Here is an 8,826-nt window from a genome sequence, read left to right as displayed (position 1 = left end):
ATTAAAAATATGAAGATCATGGCATCTGGTCCCATCACTTCATGGCATGTAGAGGGGAAAGAGTGGAAATAGTGACAGACTTTTTTCTTCTTGGGCTCCAAAATCACAGGCTGGTGACTGCAGCCCTGAAATTAGAAGACCCTTGCTTCTTGGAAAGAAGGCTATGACAAACCTAGATAGCATATTAAAAAACAAAGGAAAAAAAAGAGCAAAGACATCACTTTGTCAACAAAGGTCCATATAGTCAAAGCTATGGTCTTTTTAGTAGTTATGTAAGGATGTAAGACTCTGATGCTGGGAGGAATTGGGGGCAGGAGGAAAAGGGGACGACAGAGGATGAGATGGCTGGATGGCATCACCGACTCGATGGACGTGAGTTTGAGTGAACTCTGGGAGTTGGTGATGGACAGGGAGGCCTGGCGTGCTGCGATTCATGGGGTCGCAAAGAGTTGGACCCGACTGAGCGACTGAACTGAACTGAAGGATGTAAGAGTTGGATCGTAAAGAAGGCTGAGCACCTTAAAAGAATTGATGCTGTTGAACTGTGATGCTGGAGAAGGCTCTTGAGAGTCCTTTGGACAGAAAGGAGCTCAAACCAGTGAATCCTAAAGAAAATCAACCCCGAATATTCATTGGAAGGACTGATGCAGAAGCTCCATTACTTTGACCACCTGATGCCAAGAGCTGATTCACTGGAAAAGTCCCTGATTCTGGGAAAGATTGAAGATAAAAGTAGAAGAGGGAGGCAGAGGATGAGATGGTTGGATACCATCACTGATGCAATGGACATGAACTTGAGTGAACTCTGCGAGATGGTGAGGGACAGGCAGGCCTGATGTGCTGCAGTCACAAAGAGTAAGACACAATTTAGGAAATGAACAACAATTAGGACGTTTAGCCAGTGTTCTAGTGGACTAGTGAAGAAACGTTCTGTTTCTTCATTTTTGAGTTCCTTTTTGTTTTATGAGAGAGAGTAATTGGTACATCCGAAAACAATATATCATAAAAAGGCAAAATAAAATATTTTTAACATTAAATCTCTTTCTATGGCTATATTATTATTGGCATTGGGATATAAAGTACATCTGACTCATTTAAAGGCCTTTTAGCATGTACATTTCATTCATTTTTTTCGTTTGTTTATTTAACAAAACTTACATTTCAAGCCCCTGCTCCATCCACAGCCTTGTGCTGGCTTATGTAAGGAAAAAAGATTATCGAGACAGAGACCATATCCTCTGGTCTGGGTAGTAAAGAGAGGATTAGTAAAACACATGCCTGCTAGTGATACAACATTGAATGAGTTAGAGACCTTTAAAGAGATAAATCCAAGTGCCCTTTGAGGACAGATCAGTAGAGCCCTCACTTCCAGGGGAATTGGGCTTCCCTCATAGCTTAGTTGGTAAAGAATCCACCTGCAATGCAGGAGACCTGGTTTTGGTCCCTGGGTTGGGAAGATCCCCTGGAGATGGGAAAGGCTACCCACTCTGGTATTCTGGCCAGGAGAATTCCATGGACTGTATAGTCCATGGGGTGGCAAAGAGTGGGACACAACTGAGTGACTTTCACTGTCAGTTTTCACTTTTCCAGAGGAATCAGGAGCGTTCAGATTTTGAAATTGGTGTTGCGGGGACGGGGTGGCACTAAACAGGAGCCTCCTGTCAGAAAAAAAGACAGTGTGCAAAGACAGAGATGAAAAGGTATGTCCTGTGACCAAGGATGGCAAGAGGCATGGGTGTACACGGGGGAGGGTGTGTGAGGCGGAGAGGAGGAAGAGCGGACTGCAAAGGGGAGCCGAGCCCTGCATGCCTTTGCAGGGAGCCAGCTGGTGTTTTGACTGCTGATTGTGTACAGTATTATCCTTTAAGAAGTCCTGTAGGAGTTTCACCAACTAAAACAACTGGTGAATTTACCTTCCTGTGGCCACGGGTTTATCCTCAAATTTCAAAAGTCCTCCTTTTTGCATTTAGCTAAAGGTTCCCCAGGTTTAATATCAAGAGCAGAGGAACAGCAGCTCCAGCCTGTTGATCATGTGGGGCATCTTCTGTGCAACACACGGCCTGGCTTCACTGTCATCCCTTATGTTCCAGATCAGCTCCAGTTACTCCTGTTAAAATTGCAACGTTTTTCTCAAATAAGGATCCTGGGGCAGGGGAAAGGCGGGGAGAAAAGAAAAAATTCCTGAACTAACCCCTGTGGAATTTTTATTTACACAGAGAATTTGGTTATAATGCACTGTGTCATAATAAATTTTTACCTGGAACATGTTGACATGGTTTTATTTTTGTGTTTTTTTTTTTTTTAAGTAGATCCTGGGAATTTTGAGACTTTTATAACTGTCTTACTAAGGCACTGGGCTTTTTTTCTTTTTTCCTCCTGCCTTCTTTCTGACCTGTGAGGCTTTATTGTCCTTCATTTATTAATTCCTTCCATTGTTTATTCATTTTTTTCATTCACTCTGTGCTAGGTACCATGTTTGGTGCTGGGAATTCAGTATAGAAATGATATAGCCAGTTCTGACTTGGAATTGACAGTCTTGGGGAAGAAAGACAGGGATCGAATATTCAGATAACTGATTGCAGCAGTGGGGAATGCTGCAAAAGCGAGGTCATCTGGTTCCAGCACGACTCAAGTGGTTGTTGGCAGGACTGAGTTCCTGGCATGCTGTTGGCCCGAGGCCTTCCTTGGTCCTTTTCCACGAAAGTCCCTCCAAAAGAAGCCTACAACATGCCAGCTGACGTTATCATTGTGAGCAAGTGAGAGAATATGCGCAAGCAAAAGAGTGAAGTTGGGTCCCCACTTTACACTGTATGTAAAATTTAACTCAAGTGAACCGTAAGCCCAAATATAAGGGCTAAAATTAGAGAACTCTTAAAAGGTAGGAGTAATTTTCCTGATCTTGGGCTAGGTAATGGCTTCTTAAATATAAATAATATCAAAAGCATAAGCAGCCAGAGGAAAATTGATCAATTGGGCTTCATCAAAATTAATAACTTTTGTGCTTCAAAGAACATTAAGAAAATTAGGGGGATTTCCCTGTTGGTCTGGTGGCTAAGACTCAGCACTCTCAGTGCAAAGGACCTGGGTTCAATCCCTGCTTGGGAAACTAGATCCCACACACTCCTACTAAGGCCCAGTGAAGCCAAATAAAAATAATAAAATAGAAAATTAGGGTAATGATTGTACCACAATTTCTGAATATACTAAGAAAATGGAATTACACATTTTAATGATGAATTCATGGCATGTGAATTATATTTTTAAAAAGCTGTTAGTAATATATAATTCAATATATACATTGTTTGTTTTATCAATAAAGCTGTTATAGAGAAAAATGTGAAAACACAATCCACAGAATGGGAGGAGATATTTGCAACTCCTATATATGATAAGGGTCTAGTATTAAGAATACATAATAAACTCTTATAATTTGACAATAAAAAGTAATTCAATTTAAAAATTGGCAAAACGTTTGAATAGAGATTACTCCAGAGAAGATGTACAAGTGGCTACTAAGCACATGAGAAAGCACTCAACATTTTTAGTTGTTAAACTGACAGTGAAATCTTACTTGACACCCACTAGGATAGATATGAGCAAAAAGCTAGAGAAAAACAAGTGTTGATAAGGATGTGGAGAAATCAGAATCTTTACAACATTCCTGATGGGAATGTAAAGTGTTGCAACCACTGAAGAAAACTGTCAGTTCGTCAAAAAGTTAAGCATATACCATGTGACCTAGCATTCCACTCTTAGGTATATACCCAAGAGAATTGAAAACATATGTTTACATCAAAACTGGCCCACAGATATTCAAAGAAGCATCATTCACAATGGACAAAGAAGTGGAACAAACCAAATGATCAACAACTAGTGAATGAATAAACAAAATATGTATATCCATGCAGACCCCATAGACGGCAGCCCACCAGGCTCCCCCATCCCTTGGATTCTCCAGGGAAGAACACTAGAGTGGGTTGCCATTTCCTTCTCCAATGCATGAAAGTGAAAAGTGAAAGGGAAATCGCTCAGTCGTGTCCGACTCTTCACAACCCCATGGACCGCAGCCTACCAGGCTCCTCTGTCCATGGGATTTTCCAGGCAAGAGTACTGGAGTGGGGTGCCATTGCCTTCTCCGAATGAAATATTATATAGTCGTAAAAAGGAAAGCTACAAAGTGAATGAAGCTTGAAAACATCACACCAAGTGAAAGAAGCCAGACAGAAAAGGCAACATATTCTGTGATTATAAAGGTATGAAATGTCCAGAATAGGGAAATCCATAAAGACAAGGTAGATTAGTGGTTGCCAGACACTAAGGAGAGGAGGGAATGGGGAGTGACTGCTAGCAGGGTTTCTTTTGGGGTGATTGTAAATGTCTTGGAATTAGATAATGCTAATTTTACACAACTTTGTCAATAGACCATCCCTGATAAAAGAGTTAATTTTATGGTATGTGAATTATATCCTAATTAAAACAAGGAAAGTCTGAGAAATTGCCACGTGGTGACTAAATCTAATCTCGTATCCTGGATAGGATCCTGAAACAAACATCAAAAAAGGATATTATGCAGAAACTAAGGAAATCCTAATGAAATATGGATTATAGTTCATTATAATGTAGCCGTATTGGTTCCTTAATGTACCATGGACTTTTCTGGTGGCTTAGTGGTAAAGAATCCGCCTGCCAATGCAGGAGACGTGGGTTCCATCCCTGGGTCAGGAAGATCACCTGGAGAAGGAAATGGCAATCCAACCCAGTATTCTTGCCTGGGAAATCCCATGGACAGAGGAGTCTGGTGCTCTACAGTCCATGGGGTTGCAAAATAGTTGGACACAACTTAGCGACCAAGCAACAGTAATAACGAATGTACCATACTAATATAAGATGTTAATAATCAGAAACTGGATGTAGGGATACAGGAATTCTCTATATATCTTTGCTACTTTCCTTTAAAACTCTTCTAAAATTTAAAAACTGTTTTAAAAAAGTGTTCAGCAGATACTTATGTCAAACCTGACATGTGGGCATAGAGCTGGACCACATACGGTCTTTATTCAGGTTGCTTTCTGGACAAAAGTGGAAGGATAAGATAAGCACGTGTATAGAATGGAGTCGAGAAGTCAGAAATCAAGAAACACAATGCAATAGGTCTTAAAGGAGAGAGCCTTTATTCAAGTCAGGAGATTGGGAGATGAGCATAGAGCATTGGTCTTGGAGCACATCTTCCAAGACACCTGGAAGATGAGAGGGGTCTTGATAGGCAGAGATGGGGTGGGAGTATCAGGGGGTATTTCCTGGGATTCTCACAGTGTTCAGACCCAAAAACCAGGTGGCAATGGGGCCTTGTGCAGTTAAGCTGGGCTGTGGGCTTGGTTAGGGAAGCAGTGAAGACTTCTTCATGTAGGAAAGATCATGTTATTTCTTAACCTTTTCCAAGGGCTCCGAAATGTTTTCTATTCAGTCTTTGTTCTCAGGCTGACCCCTGCAGGCTCCTGTAATATTTGAACCGTCACCGTCTTCTAGGATTCAGCCTGGCCAACCATGTCAGTATTTCCATCCTTACCTCTGTTTTGAGCTTCAGTTCCATCGTAGATACAAATCACGCTACTTAGAACTTGGCATATGGCATTCTGGTCTCTAGCTAATTTTTTTTTTTTTTTTTTTTTTTGCTGCTGCACTGCAAGGCTTACAGGATCTCAGTTCCCTGACCAGGGATTGAACCTGGGCCCAGAATCCTAATCACAAGGCCACCTGGGTGTGTGTGCTAAGTTGCTCTGTCAGGTCCGACTCTTTGCAACCCCATGGATTGTAGCCTGCCAGGCTCCTCTGTCCATAGTTTCTCCAGGCAAGAATACTGGAGTGGGTTGCTGTGCCCTCCTCCAGGGAATCTTCCTGACCCAGAGATCAAACCCGTGTCTCTTATATCTCCTGCATTGGCAGACGAGTTCTTTATCACTAATGCCAACGGAGAACTCTAGCTAATTTTTTTACCAAGAAAGAAAAATAAATATGCCTCTTCCAGGACCATTGCCCTTCAGCTCTCCTCCCTCTGAGCAAGTTTCAGGTTGCAGAAAGCAAGCGGTTTCAGGGTGAAGTATGCCCTTGTTTTTGAAGGGTGTCTCCAGAGCAGTCTGTGTCTGGCATCGGGTTTGCTGTTCTCTGCCTAGAGTTTCTGTCTGTGGGGCAGTGCCTGAGGCAGTCTAGGTGGGTGAGCCATGCCAAGTGGCTTGATGTCCTATACCACTTGCTTTGTTCCTTGACCCCTCTCATCCTCTGTGTACAGAATGGTTTGATCTCATTTCCTTTACTTCTCCCGTCTCTAACCCAGAGGCCTGAGCAGAGCAATAGGAGAATGCCCTGGGGCCCAAGAGCTCAGGTCACACTGAAACCTGGCGCAAAGATGGCCACCCACACCTAGGACCTTTGCAGGGAACACCTGTCCCACCCCAGCTGGCCAGTGTCAGAACACTGGAGCTATTTAGAGTCAAAGTCTATTTGTAGTTGCCCCATATCAACCTGTAGTTCTTCTAGGAATGGTTTTTAATGCTATCACCTGCCTAATTTGCATAATTAATCCTTGTTCAGGACAAAAAAAAAGAACCTTAGAAAACACAAAGAAAAAAAATGCCCATAATCTCATCACTCAGGATAACTCATCGTTAATGTTTAGGTAAACCTCCTTTCAATCATTTGTGTGCATATATGTACAAACAAAAATGAGGTCATGCTGTGTACCCTTGTCTGCAACCTCCCTCCTACACAAAGTGATACATCTGGAACATTCTCCTGTGTCAGTCAGTACCCATCTAAAACATTTTAATTATTTACTTTTAAAATATTCTATTGTTTTGGTTGTGCTGGGTCTTAGTTGCAGCATGTGGAACCTAGTTCCCTGACCAGGAATTGAGCCACCAGGGAAGTTCCCTTAAAACATGATTTTAATTACCCTGTGGTATTCTGTGGTAGGGCTTCCCTGGTGGCTCAGTGGTAAAGAATCTGCATGCCAATGCAGAAGATGTGGGTTCGATCCCTGGGCTAGGAAGATTCCTTGGAGAAGGCAATAGCAACCCACTCCAGTATTCTTGCCTGGAAAATCTCATGGACAGAGGAGCCTGGCTGGCTACAGTCCATGGGGTGGAAAAAGAGTTGGACACAACTTCGTGGCTAAACAAAAATGATCTATGGTATGAATAGGTCACTGTGTCCTTGCCCCTCCCCTACTTTCTTGTACACATACTGCTTTTTTCCTTAGGATAAAGGCCTGCAAATGACATTGCTGCCTCAAATATCACACACCTTCTCTAGACCTTATGATTGCCAAATTTCCTCCCCAAGGCCATCCCTAAAGCATGCTACTTCCATCTGCGTATGAAAATACTCACCCCTCACCTGGGCATTACCACTCCTTTGAATCCTTGCCAATTCTGTGGTAGTGAAAAATGCAATCATATGTTTGTTCTAATTTACATTTTTCATTACTTCTTGGAAGGAAAGTTATGACCAACCTAGATAGCATATTAAAAAGCAGAGACATTCCTTTGCCAACAAAGGTCTGTCTAGTCAAGGCTATGGTTTTTCCAGTGGTCATGTATGGATGTGAGAGTTGGACTATAAAGAAAGCTGAGTGCAGAAGAATTGATGCTTTTGAAGTGTGGTGTTGGAGAAGACTCTTGAGAGTCCCCTGGACTGCAAGGAGATCCAACCAGTCCATCCTAAAGGAGATGAGTCCTGGGTGTTCATTGGAAGGACTGTTGCTGAAGCTGAAACTCCAATACTTTGGCCACCTCCATGTGAAGAGTTGACTCATTTGAAAAGACCCTGATGCTGGGAGGGATTGAGGGCAAGAGGAGAAGGGGACAACAGAGGATGAGATGGCTGGATGGCATCACCGACTTGATGGACATGAGTTTAGGTGAACTCTGGGAGTTGGTGATGGACAGGGAGGCCTGGCGTGCTGCGATTCATGGGGTCGTAAAGAGTCGGGCACGACTGAGCGACTGAACTGAACTGAAGGATGAATAGTTCTTCATATTGGTCATTTGTGTGTCCCCTTTTCTGATTTATCACAGAAATAATTTGATGTATGAATTTCTTGGAGTAAACGCATTGCCCAACCCAAGGAATTATGCTCTAGTATCAGATAATAAAAATAACAGTAACTTATCATAAATTCTAGGTCAAGGTGAATGGTCTCTAGGTGTTTGTTCTTAGTTGATAAAATCTATTTGTCCATCTTCTGACTCAGAATCTCAGAATGCTTTGCAGATCCCAGTTAAACCTGTTGAAACACTTTTTTAGGTACTTATGATAAGAGTTCCATCTGCCTCAGTAACTTCTGACCCACCAGCCTGGTATGCTACTGTGCTGTGTGGGCGCAGTTGTGCCCAACTCTGACCCCATGCTCCTCTGTCCATGGGATTTCCCAGGCAAGAATACTGGAGCAAGTTCCCATTTCCTTCTTCAGGGGATCTATCGCACCCAAGATGGAACCCACATCTCCTGTGTTGGCAGGCAGATTGTTTACCACTGAGTCCCCTGGGAAACTCCCCAGGCTGGTAGTGGTAGGAGAAAAACAATATGAACACAAGAACCTGATCATTAACCTATTAATATCCTTTGCTTGTTTTTCTATTAATGGACTCTGTTTTTCTTTTATTGATTTGTCATTCTTTGAAGAAATTGCAAAAGTTCCTGAGAGGAAAACAGTTCACAAAAAGCTGTTGAGTTCAGTTCAGTCACTCAGTCGTGTCTAACTCTTTGCAACCCCATGAACCGCAGTACGCCAGGCCACCCTGTCCATCACCAACTCCCAGAGTCCAGTCA

The sequence above is a fragment of the Capra hircus genome, chromosome 10, assembly GCF_001704415.2.
Source record: "Capra hircus breed San Clemente chromosome 10, ASM170441v1, whole genome shotgun sequence".
Lineage (NCBI taxonomy): Eukaryota > Metazoa > Chordata > Mammalia > Artiodactyla > Bovidae > Capra > Capra hircus.
Note: the sequence above shows the minus strand (reverse complement) of the source record.